Source organism: Hordeum vulgare, chromosome 3H, assembly GCF_904849725.1.
Source record: "Hordeum vulgare subsp. vulgare chromosome 3H, MorexV3_pseudomolecules_assembly, whole genome shotgun sequence".
Taxonomy (NCBI): Eukaryota; Viridiplantae; Streptophyta; class Magnoliopsida; order Poales; family Poaceae; genus Hordeum; species Hordeum vulgare.
The window spans coordinates 452,171,253-452,191,768 of record NC_058520.1 but is presented as its reverse complement, the minus strand read 5'-3'; positions in this window follow the sequence as shown (position 1 = coordinate 452,191,768).

Below are 20,516 nucleotides of genomic sequence, written 5' to 3'. Positions count from 1 at the left end.
AACATGCAAGTCTATAAGTATAGCAGCGAAAAGTAATGACATTGCAAGTGTAAGTAAAGGAGGGTAAGGAAGACCAAGCGGAATGAAGACACTGAGATTTTTGGCGTGGTTCCGATAGGTGGTGCTATCGTACGTCCACGTTAAAGGTGACTTCAACACACTAAGGGTAACAGCTATGCGAGTCCACGAAGGGATCCACCCATAAAGGGTCAACGCAGGCTTACATCCATGAAGAACTAGCCTTGGTCGGGGTAGATCTTCACAAAGTAGGTGATATCCTTGTCCTTACAAACTTCTTGATTAAACTCCACACGATTTGGAGGCTCCCAAGAGATACCTAACCAATCTAGTAGACACCACTCTGTGAAAGGTAAATAAAAAATAGAGGAGAGAAGAGGCATAAAATGTCGTTTCACCCGTAGATGTGACATGCATAATGTTCCCTATTTAAATCACAAAGCTTCTTGTGACAAGCTCTGGTTTGCAAGAGGCTTTGTGCGAGAACATGTCCAAGTTGGACATTTTTTTACCACGACATATGTGTGCCCATGTCATGACACCACACCAAGTTTCATGTATTTCTGATGAGTTTTGGATTCATAGGAATTGGAAACCCAAATTTCTCAATGTTTGCGGCCGAGCCAAGGCACTCAGATGTTTGAAATGCATCCAGGGACTCATATATGATTTTCAACCTGTTTTCATGCACTAGACTTTGTGATTATAGTTCAAATTTGAATTATGCACATTAAATGGCTAGAAAACTCAATTAATGTATTAAATAGGCCAAACAAACCCTGGAAAATTCCGTTTTAGCACGACAGTCGTGTTGCTCTTGGTAATTATAGAAATAAATTCAAGGCGAGAATGGACATCTAATGTTGTTTCGTACATAAAAGGTGAACATTCCCTATCACAACCACATGGATTTCTTATGAGAAACTCCGGTTTGTAAAAGGAATGTGTCAAAACTTGTCCAAATTTGGGAAAATTGTTTTACCACAACACACAACAGGGCAATGTCGTGACACCATGCCCAAGTTTAATGAATTTCTCATGAGTTTTAAATTTACAAGAATTTAAAAACGAAGTTTCCCAATGTTTGCGGGCGAGCCAAGACAATGAGATATTTGAAATTCATTCCCATTTCTTGCGTGGGACCTACACATCCATCCAGGAAAACATATATGATTTTTCAACCTATTTTCATGTGCGGGACCGTGTGATTGTATTTTGAATTTTAATTATGCACATTAAATGCCTAGAAAACTCAATTAATGTATTAAAAAGACCAAATGAACCATCAAAAATTCCATATTTAGCATTATAGTCATGTCACTCTATGGTGACTCTAGAAATAAATTGAAGGCGAGAAGAGACAACGGATGTTGTTTCACACATAAAAGATGAATGTTCCCTATCGGAACCACAAGAGTTTGTGAGAATCTCCTGTTTGTAAAAGGCTTGTACCAAAACTTCTCCAAAATTGGGCATTTTTCTTACCATAACACATAGCAAGGCAAGATCACGACACCATTCCGAAGTTTCATGAATTTCTGACAAGGTTTGGATTTGCACGAATTTGAACCAAGTTTCTCAATGTTAGCGGCCGAGCCAAGACGCTGAGATGTTTGAAATTCATTCCCATTACTTGCATGGGACCTAACTATGTATCCGGGGAAACATATATGATTTTTCAACCTATTTTCATGCGCTGGACCTGGTGATTGTAGTTCAAATTTGAATTATGCACATTAAATGCCTATATAACTCAATTAATGTATTAAAAAGGCCAAAGGAACCTTGGAAAATTCCATAGTTTAGCACGACGGTCATGTTGCTCTATGGTGACTCTAGAAATAAATTTAAGGCGAGAAGAGAGAGCAGATGTTGTTTCACATATAAAAGGTGAATGTTCCCTATAGAAACCACATGGCTTCTTGTGAGAATCTTCGATTTGTAAGAGGTTTGTGCCAAAACTTATCCCAATTTAGGATTTTTTTTACCACAACACACATGAGCCATGACATGAGACCATGCAAACTTTCAATAATTTCTGATAATATTTGGATTTACTGGAATTTGAAACACACAGATTCTCAATGTCTACGGCCGAGCAAAAATACCGAGAGATTTGAAATTCATTTCCATTTCTTGCATGAGACCAAGACATGTATCCAGTGACACATATATGATTTTCAACCCATCCACGTGCCTCTAGCATGTGCTTAACTATAGTTCACATTTGAACTATGCACATGAAATATCTAAAAAACTCTTTAAATGTTTAAAAAGGCATAAACAACCGTGAATAATTCCATATTTAACAAACACTCCTATAGTTGCACGTTCACTTCAGATAAATGTTATTGCAATCCACACACCTTCAATTGCCAATGTAACCTCATTTTTCATTTCAAAACAATATGAAAATCAAGTACGTTGCAAAGAGCTCTTGATCATGAAACATGTGTGATATGGTATAAAATATCTTGGGCCAATCCTCTTATATATGGCTTACGCCAGAATCTTCATCGGCTACAGTCCACCACCGGCGTGTGAACCACATAGTCACACTTGCTCCCCAAGACCATTGTACTCTTCAAACGTCGCCAGTGAAATATGAGGACGTGGACCCGCATCGTGAAGGCAACTTCAGCGACCCACTCTGGCTTGAGCGTGACCGCACCAGCGATGAACGCGCTCACAACATCCAAGAGCATGGCCGCAATCTCTGACATGGCGGCTTCAGGCGCTGAAAGGGCAGATGTTGCATCTGAGATGGCAACAGTAACATCTGTGACCGGGATAGCAAATAGAGAGAATGGCACAACAACTGTCCGTTCATCGACGCCGCCGTAGCCCTAATGGCGGCTGCCCACGCCTATGCCGAGGCCGCCCACACCTAGTTCGTGACGGTCACTCCAGAAATAGCAGCGGCCTTCTCCGACACTAGTCGGCAACCTATGTACGAAGAGTTGGCAATGGCCGACAGTGCTGGGGCACACGTCCATTCGTCGTAGCCTCCCTAGATGAGATGGAGGCCATCCACACCCAAACCACGACCGCTCCCACAGGGACCGTGGCGGCCTTTTTCAAAGAGAAGGCTGATGCGGGTTGCGAGATTCTTGCACAGTATGTGGCGATGGATTCCATGGAGCCCCTTCCCCTAGAGGTCCTCGAGCGCAAGCTGGTCATGGAGGATGCAGCAGAGATCGACCAGCGTTAGGCGAAAAATTAGTCTTTGTTTAGAGTGATGTTATTTTATTAGAGTAATGTTAAGGTCAAACGGCCCAGTTTAATTTCTCGATTAAGTAAGTGTGGGCTGTGGCGTTGGCTCTTTTGTGTAGTACCCAAATTAATAATTGATGTTAAATTATGCGATGATGTGGATGACCATTGTAACCAGGGAAATTCGGACCAAAATTTCATGCCATATCCCCATTGCATCTTCCAATTGAAAATTAAATTCAAGTTCATCACACACAATTTGTTGGCACGAGCCGTGCGCAATGTAGTATCCAATATTATGTCGGAAGCTCGGAGACAAAAATTTGCACATTCAAGCTCATCACACATAGGGTACATCACATGCTTTTTTGTGATGTATAGATATTGCAAAATGTTCTGAATAATTTGCACATTCAAGCACATCACACACGGGGTGCAGTACATGTTTTGTTTGGGATGTTTAGATATCGCACACAGTTCTGAATAAGGGCATGTGTCCGATGATACTTTTTGCGAAAGTTTTTGCTGCACCAAATGGAAATTTTGGGCTACCGCGGAAATATCTACCTCCTTCACCCCGGGTACAAATCAAAAGCCACATTTCCCCATTTTCCTCGTTCCTTTCCTATTTTAAACCTTCACTGCTTGCTTGCAGCGCCGCCTCCTTGCCGGCGATGCTCCTTAGTAATGCTCGACCTCGTCCATCTAGTCAGGTAATCGACACCTCCCCAATACCCCCTCTCCCACCCCCTCCTCCTCCAACCCACATGCCCGACCGCTGGCATGACACCTTCCACCCAAATCACCACCCCATCCTCCAAATAATTTCCGCCGAAAGCCATGGTGCATGCCGTATAGCTAGGATTTCATGGAGCATTTGGTAGCGGAGAAGAAAATCTCGGCTGCACACGCGGATGAGGTAGCGATGGCTGCCATGCTTGCTAGTCCACCATCAATGCCTCGCGCGCGGATGCCACCATGCGCTTAGCTGCTATAAACGACAACTCATGGTGGTTTTTCAAGGGCATCGCATGTGCGTTCGATGAAGACTACAACATGTTTTCTTAGCATGCTCGTGTTTACCTCAGCTCCAGAGCCGGCATGTTGGTGCCGGGGCAGGATCAGGCTACTCACCACTACGAGAGGGTGCACCCACAGTGTGGAGGCCTCGCCCTCTTCCAAGTTGAAGGACCCCATCGTCATCGATATCTCCAACAACGAGGAATGGCTTGTTTTTCTTAGCTTTATCACTAAGGACCTGTGTTCAGCTAGCTATGTTGGTTAAGCATGTTTGGTTTACCTGTTTCATGTGCTGCTCCTGCCTTTCATTTAGAAATTCCAGTGAAATTCCCAATGTAATGCTACTTGCAATCTAACCTTCTGGTATATATTCTATTGTGCAATGTGGTGCTTAGTTAACTATTTCATTCATTTATTGTGGTGATTATTTAACTATTTAGTTCAATTCTGTAATGTGATTTCCGATTGTTGTTGGTACAATTTTGTATTGTTATGCATGTGAGAAATAAATCGAATCTAGATAAACTAAATACATGTGAAACATATACAATTGCTATATTTCCTAGTTCTTAGCACACTTGGTTTAGATAACTAGCTTTTCCATGTGGGCCAACTTAATATGTTGGATCCGCAATGTGTTTATTTTTTGTTAACATATTTCACTAATAGTATGCCAAATATCACTTATAACCTGATCAATATGTATCTTAAATATCTTTCAGGGGGAACAATGGGAGACACTGAAGTTTACCATCGAGGTTTGCACATGCATGGTCCTTTGGCTAATAGCACATTATTGTGCAATTATAGGAACCATTATAATACTAAGTTTTTTAATAATTTGTTCTTGCACATGTAGGTCCTGTTGTAAGAGGTTTAGACCCATTGTTTGACCATTTTTGCATGTGGGGAAATGAGGTGTCCTTGAAGATCAGTCCAATCAAGAAACTCAGAAAGATTGTTAAGCTAAAGAAACTAGCTACAAAAAACAACAAGATGATTGTCTGCACAATGAAGAAGACGTTAGTCAACTATAGTCTGATACCATCTCTTTCACCTTGTCCTTTTCCCTTTGTCCCATTTCAAATCTTAGAAAATATATTTATGCATATGTTTGTTTTCGGTCCTTTTCAAGGCAGTTCATCGATGATTATGTCTCAAACCACCTGTATGGTCAAGAGGCAAGGAAGGTATTCATATAGCACCCACGGTATAATCTTGAAGTCTTACTTAAGAGGACGAAGGATGAGTGGGCAATAATACACATGCACTGGCCTAAAGTTGTGAAGACCTTCAACATAACTGAAGGCTCAATATTTGCCTTCCACTTCAACAATTTTCTAGACGTGGCTCATCTCTCTATTTACTGTCTATGATGATACTTAATTTCCAAAAGTTTTAGATGTTGCATTTAAAACTTTGTACTATTGTGCAGTTGGGTAGCTAGGTAGTATATGCCTACATGATGTTGTACCCTGATGTAATTCAATTATGAAATCCTGGTTGCCGTAATACGAATAAGAAATATACTCTCTGCTTGATATGAAATGTTAATGTAATTATTAAATGGATTATAAATAGTAGAGCAATTAGGCTGATAATTGTAGATCCTATTGCAGACGGTTTCTAAGACAACACCATGGGCAATGACCTCAACAAACCCACACGGTTTCTAGAAAGTTAGCATGTTGTATCAGTGAACAATCACACACGACTTTCGGGCGGAAACTGTGTGCATTAGGCCACCCTATCACAAACGTTTTCACACAACAAGTGTGTGCGATTGAAAATCCAATGCCAAATAGTTTCTTCTAGGCACCACGAGTGATGTATTGAACAACACAATTCACAGAATTATGACTATCGTGTGTGATGGCCAGCCCTATCACAAACGATGTGATACAAAAAATTGATGTGCAGTACAAAGGGAGACGTATCTTTGGTATTCTTTGTGTGGGATGCGAAGCACATCTCACATGACTTCTTTAGTATGTATGTTTGTGATGGTCCTCCCAATCGCACACACTCTGTTTTTGCTTGGTGTGTGTGACCGGGCGGAGGCATCACCGAAGATTTATCTATGTCGTGTGGGATAGCCTCCCTATCACCCACACATGCAAAGATGACGGTTTAGAACTATGTGACGGAAAGGGGTAAAAACCGTTTGTATAGCACGCGGCTGCACTAGTGCTAGTAGGTTGCTCCCCCATACTCCACTATGGGCGAGCCACTCTTCGAGATATCTTCACAAGTACATTGTCACCACAATAGACATCAAGCTTCAAGCATGATCTCTTCGTGATGCTCCACTTGAACTTGCACGCCACAAACTTGATGACGATAACCACTTGATGTCACCCTCCATGGGTTGCATGAGATCTTCCTCTTGACGCAATCCCATGGACACATACCTAACCCCACATAGAAATTACAAGAAGACCATGAGTTAGTACACAAAGTTTAATGGACAAGGCTTACCATACCACGCGATCACTTGACCCCACTCGGTACATCATGTATGATTTGTGTGTTGATCAACTTGATTCACTCTTTGACTTAGTCTTGATCAACCTTGAGACTTATCTTATCTATGACCAATCTTTGGATAAATCCTTGAATACCACCTTGGTCATCACATAAACTCCTTGAAACCAACATATATACTTCAAGAAGTGCCTATGAACAAATCCTTCGAATATAACTCAAGGCAACCATTAGTCAACAAGGATTGTCATCAATTACCAAAGTCACACATGGATAAATATGCTTTAACAATTTCCTCTGGACGAAGAATACATGCAGAAATAGGAACTTGCACTTGGCACTAGATTAACAGGCTAGTTCCCAAAAATGATACAAAATGGCATATGCAACATAAAAGATTGATAATATAATAGCATGAGATAATAAAAATTATAGATACGTTGGAGACCTATCAATGATCTGGACTAAAACCACTATTATGTAACAATATTCTAAAAAAATAGGACAACATGGTAAATTTATATCTCAATACCGTGTAAAAATATCAGCAATTTATCATGTTCTAGTAAAAAATGCAAATTCAAATAATGGGCATGAAAGTTTTGTTTCTGCATCATATCAATTCAACTATCATCCATGCTATCCTAAATGGTTTACTTGGCACTAAAATTTAGAGTAAAATATACGAACATGATTACTAAAATAGCAATAACTATGTTAACTCAAGAAAATAAAAATAAAGCAAACAATAACTATTGGGTTTCCTCCCAACAAGCGCTATTGTTTAGTGCCTTTTAGCTAGGCATAATGCAAGGTTTCATGTTTTTTCATTGTTATCCAATTCCTCAATCAAGCAATGAGACTTCCTAGGATATTTAGCAAGCATATTTTAAATCATAATAGTCCTTGTTATAAAGTCAAGTAATTGTTTATGAAGCACTAATCATTTTCAAATCCTCTTTTTCTTTACTAGAAGATTCTCCCTTATTTGGCTTAGAAACCTTATACACATAAACAAAGTCTACCTTTTTATTAATAGGAGGTTCATCATTAGCAGTTGTAGGTGGAAAGGCGACGCCCAAAGCATTGATGACCTTGTCTATCGTATCGATTTTAGAGGGACTTCATTCAACTTTATCAATGATGTTCCTTTTCTTTTAGTAATTTTAAAGCATGTCCCACCATAGAGCCCAACTTACTCACTTGATTATGAACCTTTTTATCCAAGTTGTCGATTTCTTCCATAGTTAGCATTTTTCCTCGATGACATCTAACCTGTGCATGAGGTATTCAAAATTTAATGCCGTTTCATTGATAATAATAGGCGGTGATCCCACTAGACTCCCATGGCACTCGAAGCATCCAAAGGGTGACTTAAAAAAACTCCTCCAGCAATAGTGTCAAGCATAAATATATACTAAGTACTAACACCCACATAAAATATGGAGAAAGAAAATGGTGGATTACCCCTCCGACAGAGTACCGAAAAAGGTCTCTGAATGGGCTCACGAAGAAATAGAGACTCGCAACAACGAAAAAATTGTTTCGGGGGCTACTCTAGGGTTTTTGGGATATATGTGAATTTTTAGGCCATAGAGACGGTAGTTCGAAGCTGCAGGGGGCACAGGGGGGAGGGAGCATCCCTGGCCTTGTCGCTCCCTCATGCGGAGCTTCGTCTCCCTCCAAAGCTTCAAGGGTCTCTTTTGGTCCAGAAAATATCATCAAAAAGTTTCGTCGCATTTGGTAAAAAATTTCTGAAAAGCAAAAAACATGTAGAAAACAACATCTCGCACTTGGCACTGGTTTAACATGTTAGTTCCCAAAAATGATATAGAATGGTGTATAAAAGCATACACGATTGATAAAATAATAGTATGAAACAATCAAAAATTATAGACACATTGGAGATGTCTTACCCGCCAACCATGGCCGACCACCCGTGAGTCCATTGAAATTTATTTCGAGCACTTAGGCTCTAATACCAGTTGTGACGCAATCCTGGTCTGCTAACACCAGCCTTTCTGACCCACAAGCATCAACCATGCCTAACTGGAGAGCAACACCTACTTGTGAGATGCATTTGGACCTCTTATCCAAAAGTACCAGCCTGTTAGGAGGGGACAACCTCACCCTTATAAGTCGTGTTTTGTCTCCTTCCACAACCGACGTGAGATTAAACCCAACACAAGGTGAATAGTCTATGTATACATAGCAATAGGCAGCAAAAGGACACCGAAATCCACTTTACGTCATTCAAAAGATCACCACAGTTAAACGTTGGACAATTTTTAACTTTAAAAATAGTAAACAGGCCGCCAACGCAGTTGTAGGCGTCTACGGCATGTGAAGGACCATCCGAGCCGTCACCAGAGGAGCCGTGGTCGTCGCCGTTGTGTGAGGAGGAGTCGAAGATGGCGATGAGACCCTTCATCCGCCAGAAGGCCCGATCTTGTTGTCTCTTGAGCCTCGCCACCCGATCCTCTTCCGTCGCCTCGCGTTCCGACTCCCCAATGGCTAGCCAAACTGCATTCGCGATCTTCCTCCAGAGCCGACGAACGCGTGTCTCCTCCGTCGCAAGTGAACGACGGTAGACCCCAGTGAGGAGCCACTCGTCCTCATCGGGCTCCACCGGTTAAATTCTCAGCATTCCCTCGTTAAGTCTCAAAATGGATAGGAAATAATGGAATTATCCACAATGCAACAATTCTTTTTCAGTAAAACCCTAATAACTTAGAAAATCATAAGTTCCTAAACTCAGACATTTAATCTTTGATCCAACATTATCACTCGCATAATTTTATGTTTTTTCGGGATTTTTTATTATTTCATTTATTATGTTTCTTTTTGGAAAATTTAGATAACAATGTTATCAAAAGTTTTTTTGAAGACCAAGACCAAGATCCAGAGCACTTTAAGCAAGGAAATCACCCACTTTGATCATGTTGAACCTATATTCTCATTATAGTTGTTTAAATTACTTCAATGTTCATAAAGTTAATTCCTTAAAAATGATATTTAAGCTTTCGAATAGTTAAATTCCCCCAAAAATAGTTGGAATTTCCTTAGAAATTTTTTCATACTATTCCTTGATTCCCCTAGGTCATATACCCCCACTAAACACACCAAATATGGGTACATAGGAATCACTGTTGTTTATTACACTTAACCATGCTTAGCTTAAATTCGATTGAGTTGTTATTACACTAAACATGTGGAGGTGTTCTTGTCCTCTTTTTATTTTTTTCTTTTATTGTCATTTTCTTTAACATGTGCATTTATCTCTATCTATTTTCTACACATCAATTTTTTTGATAGCATTAAGTTTCACAAGCTTATTTATACTCTACAATCGCATGATCACTCGGGGTGCAAATGAAAACAATGAATCACGTGTGTCCATGCTTCAAGGGTGGACACATTTGCAACGCAATAAGCGTTGTAAAAGCTACCTCATCATTGGACAAAAAAGTGTGTTCATATTTTCACACCGCTTTCTTCTATTTTAGGGTTATGTAAATTCAAAATAATTTCCAGGTCCTTTCTGTAAAAGGAAACATTTACTACCGGCGCACTAGCCGAAACTTTCGGCCGGTCCTGCACGGGTCGTGCGATCGCTATCAATCGTGCGCCTGGCGACCCCCTTCCTCCGCTGGACACGGGTAGGCTCACGCAGTAACTTTTTTTGCCACACAACATTATCTTCTTCCCGATGCACATCCTCATCCATTCATTTCTTTTTCTTAGCCATGGTCGCGTCATTATCGTTTGCGTTGTGGTTGCACTCTCTCCACCTCTCCTCCGAAGCTCGTCGCCATGGCGCCTTCTCCTCCACCCTCCCGTAAAATTTTGCAGCCGATGTGCTTGCCACTGGAACTCGTGTGGTTGCGTGTTGCATTCCACGTCCATGGTTGCAGCACCTGATGAGTTGCCACGGCCACTCGTCATCGATGCTCCATGGTTGCAGCACCCGATGCATCGCTGCGGTCACTTGTCATCGCCGATGCTCGCTGCAATCGACGACCACCAGTAAACGACACTGGATTAATGTAGCGAATTCCCTCGCCGGTAGTAGCAAAAATCACCAACGGTTGTAGCAAAAAAAATGGTCGCTGCCACTGTAGCTCCGCCACAATTGATGTAGCAAATTTCCTCGTCGGTAGTAGCAAAAATCACCAACCGTTGCAGCAAAACAAAAAAAAGTTTGCCGCCGACACAACTCCTTCATCATGGATGTAGCAAATTCCCTCGCCGATAGTAGCAAAAATCACCAACGGTTGCAGCAAAACAAAAAAATGGTTGCCGCCGTCGCAACTCCGCCACCATGGATGTAGGAAATCCCCTTGTCGGTAATTGCAAAAATCACCAACGGTTGCAGCAAAACAAAAGCCACGACGAGGACGAGGGTGTTGGAAATATACCCTAGTGGCTATAATAAAATGGTTATTATCATATTTCCTTGTTCATGATAATTGTGTATTGTTCACGCTATAATTGTATTAACAGGAAACAGTAATACATGTGTGCATAAATAGATCACAATGTCTCTCTAGCAAGACTCTAGATTGGCTAGTTCGTTGATCAATAGATGATCATGGTTTCCTGATCATGGACATTGGATGTCATTGATAACGGGATCACATCATTGGGAGAAAGATGTGATGGACAAGACCCATTCCTAAGCATAGCACAAGATCGTATTGTTCGTATGCTAAAGCTTTTCTAATGTCAAGTGTCTTTTCCTTCGACCGTGAGATTGTGCAACTCCCGGATACCGTAGGAGTGCTTTGGGTGTATCAAACGTCACAATGTAACTGGGTGACTATAAAGGTGCACTACGGGTATCTCCGAAAGTGTCTGTTGGGTTGGTACGAATCGAGATCGGGATTTGTCACTCCGTGTGACGGAGAGTTATCTCTGGGCCCACTCGGTAGAACATCATCATAATGAGCTCAGTGTGACTAAGGAGTTAGTCACGGGATAATGTGCTATGGAACGAGTAAAGAGACTTACCAGTAACGAGATTGAACAAGGTATAGGTATACCGAAGATCAAATCTTGGGCAAGTTCTATACCGACAGATAAAGGGAATTGTATAGGAGATTGATTGAATCCTTGACATCGTGGTTCATCCAATGAGATCATCATGGAACATGTGGGAGCCACCATGGGTATCCAGATCCCGCTGATGGTTATTGGCCGGAGAGAGTCTCGGTCATGTCTACATGATTCCCGAACCATTAGGGTCTACATACTTAAAGTTCGATGACGCTAGGGTTATAGGGAATTGTTATATGAAGTTACCGAAGGTTGTTCGAAGTCGCGGATGAGATCCCGGACATCACGAGGAGCTCCAGAATGGTCCAAAGGTAAAGATTGATATATAGGATGGATGGGTTTGGACGTCGGAAATGTTTCGGGCACCACCGGCAAAGTGTCGGGACCACCGGAAGGGTTCCGGAGGCACACCGGGAGGGGCCACAAGCCCCGGAAGGATACATGGGCCAAGTGCGGGAGGGAACCAGCCCCTAGGTGGGATGGTGCGCCCCCCCCCCCCCACACACACACTCAGCCCAGGCACACCAGACAGGGAGGGAGGGGAAACCCTAGGCGCTGGTGGGCCTAAGGCCCCACCTAGAGGTGCGCCACCCCCTCTCCTCCATGGTCGCCGCCCCCTCTCCGATCTAGGGATGCCCCCCCCCACAAGGGGGAAACCCTAAAGGGGGGAGACACCCCTCCCTTCCCCCTATATATAGTGGGGGTTGTGGCCTTTGGAGATACGGTTTTCCATCTCTCTCTCGGCGCAGCCCTGCTCTTCTTCTTCCTCCTCTCCCACGGTGCTTGGCGAAGCCCTGCCGGGAGACCTCGTCTCTCCATCAACACCACACCGTCGTGCTGCTAGAGATCTTCCCTAACCTCTCCCTCCTCCTTGCTGGATCAAGGTGCGGGCGACGTCACCGGGATGCACGTGTGTTGAACGCGGAGGTGCCGTGGTTCGGCACTAGATCGGAATCACACCGCAATCTGAATCGTCGTGAGTACGACTCCATCAACCGCGTTCTAGCAACGCTCCGCTTAGCAATCTTCAAAGGTATGAAGATGCACTCACCCCTCTCTCATTGCTAGTCTCTCTAATGGAAGATCTGAATATGGCGTAGGAAAATTTTGAATTTATGCTACGTTGCCCAACAGTGGCATCCGAGCTAGGTTTTCTATGCGTAGATTCTATGCACGAGTAGAACACAAAAGGTTGTGGGTGCTGATTTGTTAATTTCTTGCCGCTACTAGTCTTATTATTATCCGGCGGTATTGTGGGATGAAGCAGCGCGGACCGACCTTACACGTACGCTTACGTGATACAGGTTCCACCGGCCAACATGCACACCGTGCATAAAGGTGGCTAGCGGGTGTCTCTCTCTCTCCCACTCTAATCGGACTGGATTTGATCAAAAGGGTCCTTATGAAGGGTAAATAGCTTTTACATATCATCGTTGTGCCTGTCACGTAGGTAAGAAGGCGTCCTTGCTAGAAACCCAAATCAGCCACGTAAAACTTGCAACAACAATTAGAGGACGTCTAACTTGTTTTTGCAGGGTTTGACATGTGATGTGATATGGCCAAAGTTGTGATGTTACATGTGTGATGTATGACGATCATGCTATTGTAATAGGATTAACGACTTGCATGTCGATGAGTATGAAAAACGGCAGGAGCCATAGGAGTTGTCTTAATTTATTGTATGAGATGCAACGCCATGTGTTTACTACTTTTACTTCATTGCTAACGGTTAGCTATAGTAGTAGAGGTAGTAGTAGTTGACGTGACGACTTCACGGAGACACGATGATGGAGATCATGGTGTCACGCCGGTGACAATGATGATCATGGGATGCCTGAAGACGGAGATCGAAGGAGCAAAGATGATAATGGCCATATCATGTCACTATATGATTGCATGTGATGTTTATCCTGTTTTTCATCTTATTTCTTAGAACGATGGTAGCATAATAAGATGATCCCTCATAAAATTTCTAGAACATATTCCCCTAAGTGTGCACAGTTGCGAAGGATCGTTGTCTCGAAGCACCACGTGATGATCGGGTGTGATAGATTCTAACGTTCGCATACAATGGGTGTAAGCCAGATTTACACACGCGAAACACTTAGGTTGACTCGACGAGCTTAGCATGTACATACATGACCTCGAATACAAGAGACTAAAAGGTCGAACATGAGTCGTATGGTTGAATACGATCAGCATGAAGTTGCTCACCATGACGACTAGTATGTCTCACGTGATGATCGGACACGGGTTAGTCAACATGGATCATGTATCACTTAGATGACTAGAGGGATGTCGATTTAAGTGGGAGTTCACACTTAATTTGATTAAGTGAACTTAATTGTCTTGAACTTAGTCTAAAAGTTGTCTTTACAAATATTGTAGATCCAATGGCCAACGCACCTTTCAACCTCAATTTCAACGCACTCCTAGAGAAGAACAAGCTGAAAGATGATGGTAGCAACTATGCGGACTGGGTCCGCAACTTGAAGCTCATCCTTGAAGCAGCTAAAAAGGCTTATGTCCTTAATGCACCTCTAGGTGACTGATACGTCTCAAACGTATCTATAATTTTTTATGGTTTCATGATGTTATCTTGTCATCTTTGGATGTTTTATGTACCTTTTATATCTTTTTTGGGACTAACTTATTAATTCAGTGCCAAGTGCGAGTTCCTATTTTTTCTGTGTTTTTGGCTCTTTTCAGATCTGATTTTGGAACGGAGTCCAAACGGAATAAAATCCCCGAAATGATTTTTTTTCCGAACGGAAGAATATCAGGGGGGCTGTGGGCCAAGCCAGGAGGGCTCCAAGGAGCCCACAAGCCCCCACTCCGCCACCAGGGGGAGGCGGCAGTGGCAGGGCTTGTTGCCTCCTTGAGCGCCCCCTGACCTAGGTCTTGCATTTATATATTCCCTAAAATACAGCAAAAAATTAGGGGAGCCTCGAAAATACTTTTCCGCCGCCGCAAGCTTCCGTTTCCATGAGATCTCATCTGGAGACCCTTCACGGCGCCCTGCCGGAGGGGACTTTTGAGTTGGAGGACTTCTTCATCATCATCATCGCCCCTCCAATGACTCGTGAGTAGTTCACTTCAGACCTACGGGTCCGTAGTTAGTAGCTAGATGGCTTCTTCTCTCTCTTGGATCTTCAATACAAAGTTCTCCATGATCTTCATGGAGATCTATCCGATATAATCTTCTTTGGCGGTGTGTTTGTCGAGATCCAATGAATTGTGGATTTGTGATCAGATTATCTATGATATATATTTGAGTCTTTGCTGATTTCTTATATGCATGATTTGATATCCTTGTAAGTCTCTCCGAGTCTTGGGTTTTGTTTGGCCAACTAGATCTAAGATTCTTACAATGGGAGAAGTGATTGGTTTTGGGTTCTACCATGTGGTGACCTTTCCCAGTGACACTAGGGGCAGAGAGGCACACATTAAGTAGTTGCCATCAAGGGTAACAAGATGGCCTCTGTCGTTGATATGAGATTGTCCATCTACATCATGTCATCTTGCTTAAGGCGTTACTCTGTTCTTTTGGACTTAATACACTAGATGCATGCTGGATAGCGGTCGACCTGTGGAGTCATAGTAGTAGATGCAGACAGTATCGGTCTACTTGTTTTGGACGTGATGCCTATAGATATAATCATTGCCATAGATATCGTCACGACTTTGCGCGGTTCTATCAATTGCTCGACAATAATTTGTTCACCCACCGTCTACTTGTTTTCATGAGAGAAGCCACTAGTAAACACTACGGCCCCCGGGTCTATTCACATCTATCGTTTACACCTCTGCTTTTACTTTGCTTTGTTACTTTGTTGCTTTCAGTTCTCACTTGCCGAATAATCTATAAGGGATTGACAACCCCTTTATAGCGTTGGGAGCAGGTTCTTTGTGTTTGTGCAAGATGTTGTGATACTCCTCCACTGGATCGATACCTTGGTTCTCAAACTGAGGGAAATACTTACCACCGCTGTGCTACATCATCCTTTCCGCTTCGAGGGAACACCAACGCAAGGCTCCAAGGCCACGGGGGAATCCTTTGCGTATTTGCCTAGGAAGTCCCTTATGGCATAGCCACAGCAGAAGGATTCATGGTGCCGTCGACACGACTATTCCTGGCGTCATTGCCAGGGAAGCACAGCTGACATCAGAAGTATTTCTGGCACCGTTGCCGGGGAAGCACAGCTGACATCAGAAGTATTTCTGGCGCCGTTGCCGGGGAGGAGAGATCAAGATCTATCCAAGTAGGTCTCACAAACTCATCTCTTGCATTTACTTTTTTTCCAGTTGCCTCTCGTTTTCCTCTCCCCCACTTCACATTTGTTGTTTTCATTTTCCTTTCTCCTTCGCCGTTTTCTTTTGCCTTTGCTGGTTTTCTTGCTTGTTTGTTTGTTGAAGTCATCATGGCTGAAAACACCAAACTTTGCGATTTCTCGAGCACTAATAATAATGATTTTATTGGTACTCCGATTGCTCCCGCCACTAGGGTGGAATCGTATGAAATCAACGCAGCTGTGTTGAATCTTGTTATGAAAGAGAAATTCTCTGGCCTTCCTAGTGGAGATGCCGCATCCCATCTCAATACCTTCATTGAGCTTTGTGATATGCAAAAGAAAAGAGATGTGGATAATGACGTGAGTAAGTTGAAACTTTTTCCTTTCTCGTTGCGAGTTCGCGCAAAAACTTGGTTTTCTTCTTTGCCTAAAAATAGTATCCATTCTTGATAAGTGCAAAAATGCTTACATATCCAAGTATTTTCCGCCGGCTAAGATCATCTCCTTACATAACGATATCATGAATTTCAAGCAACTTGATCATGAACACGTTGCACAATCTTGGGAAAGGATGAAGCTTATGAATAGAAATTGTCCCGCTCATGGCTTGAGTTTGTGGATGATTATACAAATCTTTTACACTGGCTTGAATTTCGCTTCTCGCAATATCTTGGACTCCGCCTCAAGTGGAACGTTCATGGAAACCACATTAGGAGACGCTACAAAACTCCTAGACAATATCATGAACAACTACTCTCAGTGGCACACTGAAAGGTCACCTGCTAGCAAAAAGGTGCATGCTATAGAAGAAATTAACTCGCTTAGTGCTAAGATGGACGAGTTGATGAATTTGGTTGCTAGTAGAAATTATACCGTAGATCCTAATGACATGCCACTATCTTCTTTGATTGAGAGTAGCAACGCTAGTTTGGATGTGAATTTTGTTGGTAGGAACAATTTTGGCAACAACAATGCTTTTAGAGGAAACTATGTTCCTATGCCTTTCCCTAGTAACTCCTCTAACAATTATGGCAATTCCTACAACAACGCTTATGGAAATCACAACAAATTACCCTCTGATTTAGAGAGTACTATCAAAGATTTCATTAACTCTCAAAAGATTTTCAATGCGTCCATAGAGGAAAAACTACTCAAAATAGACGATTTGGCTAAGAGCGGTGATAGGATGTCTTGTGATATTGATGCTTTGAAAGTTAGATGCGCTCCTCCCAAGGTCAACTTGGATGAAACTTTGAAAGCTATGCATATCTCCATGAATGAGAGCAAAGAAAGAACCGCCCAAATTCGCGCTAGACATGAATGGTTTAAAAGGGTGCGTTCTAGTGATGCAAATCACGAAGATCTTAAAGTGCTTGGTGTGTCTCCTCTTGAATCTTTGTTTTCACTTGTCAAACCTATTTATGGAGGGGCTGGATATGAATCCACTTTGGTTGAAAAATGCCCCAATGATTCGGAGTCCACCCATCTTGATAATAAAGGTGTGGAGAGTGAAGTAGAAGAAGTCAAAATTTTGGGTAGTAATGAAACTCCCACTTTGGATTTCAAGGAATTCAATTATGATAATTGCTCCTTGTTTGGATGCATCTCTTTGATGCAATCCATCGCAAACTCTCCACACGCTTATAGCCAAAGCAAAGCCTTTGCTGCGCATATCGTAGATGTTATGATGAAATCTCTTCAAGAGAAGCTCGAATTAGAAGTCTCTATACCTAGAAAACTCCATGATGAGTGGGAACCTACTATCAAAATCAAGATCAAAAACTATGAGTGCAATGCTTTGTGTGATTTGGGTGCTAGTGTTTCCGCGATTCCAAAGTCTTTATGTGATATTCTTGGTTTTCATGAGATTGAAGAGCGTTCTCTTAATTTGCATCTTGCGGATTCTACTGTCAAGAAACCCATGGGAAGGATCGATGATGTTCTTATTGTTGCAAATAGGAACTATGTACCCATGGATTTCATTGTACTTGACATAGATTGCAATCCTTCATGTCCAATTATTCTTGGTAGACCTTTCGTAAGGACTATTGGTGCTATCATCGATATGGAGGAAGGGGATATTAGATTTCAATTTCCTTTGAAGAAGGGCATGGAGCACTTTCCTAGAAAGAAAATAAGATTGCCATATGAATCTATGATGGGGGCTACTTATGGTTTGAGCACCAAAGATGACTATACGTGATTTCATCACTTTTTGCCTAGCTAAGGGCGTTAAACAAAAGCGCTTGTTGGGAGGCAACCCAACGAATCTATCCTTTTTCTTTCTGTTTTGTGTTTTCCACACTTTCATAATTCTATTATGATTGTGTTTTTTGTGTTGCTTTTTGTGTTTGTGCCAAGCAAAACCATTATGATTAGTCTGGGGGATGATCGTTTGGTCATGCTCGGAAAGACAGAAACTTTCTGCTCATGAAAAGAATTTTCATTTTTTTCTGTAAGAGCTTTTGAGTTGATTCTTTTTGCTGATGATTTCTACGCAAATTCTTCAGACTGTCGTAAGTTTTCAGAATATTTGAAGTACGTGAGGTATACAAAATATACAGATTGCTACAGACTGGTCTGCTGTTAACAGATTCTGTTTTTTGTTGTGTTGGTTGCTTATTTTGATGAAACTATGGATAGTATCGGCGGGTATTAGCCATGGAAGATTGAAAATACAGTAACCCAACATCAGCATAAGTAGATTTTAAGTTTGCTACAGTACCTAAGTAAGTGGTGGTTTGCTTTCTCATACTAATGTTATCACGAGTTTCTGTTTAAGTTTCGTGTTGTGAAGTTTTCAAGTTTTGGGTGAAGTTCTTATGGACAAAGAGATAAAGAGTGGCAAGAGCTCAAGCTTGGGGATGCCCAAGGCACCCCAAGAGATTCAAGGATGACGTAAAATCCTAAGCTTGGGGATGCCCCGGGAAGCCATCACCTCTCTCGTCTTCAATCCATCGGTAACGTTACTTGGGGCTATATTTTTATTCACCACATGTTATGTGTTTTTGCTTGGAGCGTCTTGTATCGTAGGAGTCTTTATTTTTGTTGTGTCACAATCATCCTTGATGCACACCTAGAGAGAGAGACATGCACTCATCGTGATTTTGTCAAGCTTCACTTATATCTTTTGGTAGACAATTCAGCTCACATGTGCTTCACTTATATCTTTTGAGATAGATACTTTAGCTCTCTGTGCTTCACTTATATCTTTTAGAGTGCAGCGGTACGTGGCTTGGTAGTTGATCTATGCTTTGAAAGTAGTCTCAAAAGGGGTAGTTATCCAAAGGGATACGAAAACTTCCACCTTCATGTGCATTGAATAGTTAGAGAAGTTTGATTCACCTCAATTAGTTTTGAGTTGTGGTTTTGGTAATATTGAAGTCATGCTAGTAAGGTGTTGTGGATCTAGAAATAGTTGTGTTGAAGTTAGTGATTCCCGTAGCATGCACGTATGGTGAACCGCTATGTGATGAAATCTGAGCATGATTAGTCTATTGATTGTCATCCTTTGCGTGGCGGTCGGGATCGCGCGATGGTTTATACCTACCAACCCTTCCCCTAGGAGTATGCGTTGAATGCTTTGTTTCGATTACTAATAAAACATTTGCAACACGTATATAAGTTCTTCATGACTAATGTTGAGTCCATGGTTTAGATGCACTTTCACCTTCCACCATCACTATCTTCTTAGTGTCGTGCAATTTTCGCCGGTGCACAAAACCCACCATTAGCCTCCCTCAAAACAGCCACCATACCTATCTACTATGGATTTTTCAAAGTCATTTCAAGATATATTGCCATGCAACTACCACCATGACATGTGCCACCACGTCTACATTGCCATTGCATGATCATAAGATAGCTAGCATGAGGTTTCCATTAATGTCTATGCCATGCTAGATCATTGTCACGGTACACTACCAAAGGCATTCCATATAGAGTCATCGTTGCTCTAAGTTTTGAGTTGAAAGTGTGATGATCATCATTAATGGAGCATTGTCCCATGTGAGGAAATAAAAGAGGCCAAATAATCCCACCAAAAAAAAGAGGCCAAAGAGCCCACCAAAAAAATAAAAAAAATGAGAGAAAAAGAGAGAAGGGACAATGCTACCACTTTTTCCACACTTGTGCATATTAAGCACCATGATCTTCATGATTGAGAGTCTCTCGTTTTGTCACCACCATATAGCTAGTGGGCACTTTTCATTTTATAACTTGGCTTGTATATTCCAATGATAGGCTTCCTCAAAATTGCCTTAGGACTTCGTGAGCAAGCAAGTTGGATGCACACCCACTAGTTTTCTTTAAGAGCTTTCACATACTCGTAGCTCTAGTGCATCATTTGTATGGCAATCCCTACTCATTCACATTGATATCTATTGATGAGCATCTCCACGGCTCATTGATATGCCTAGTTAATGTGATAATCTT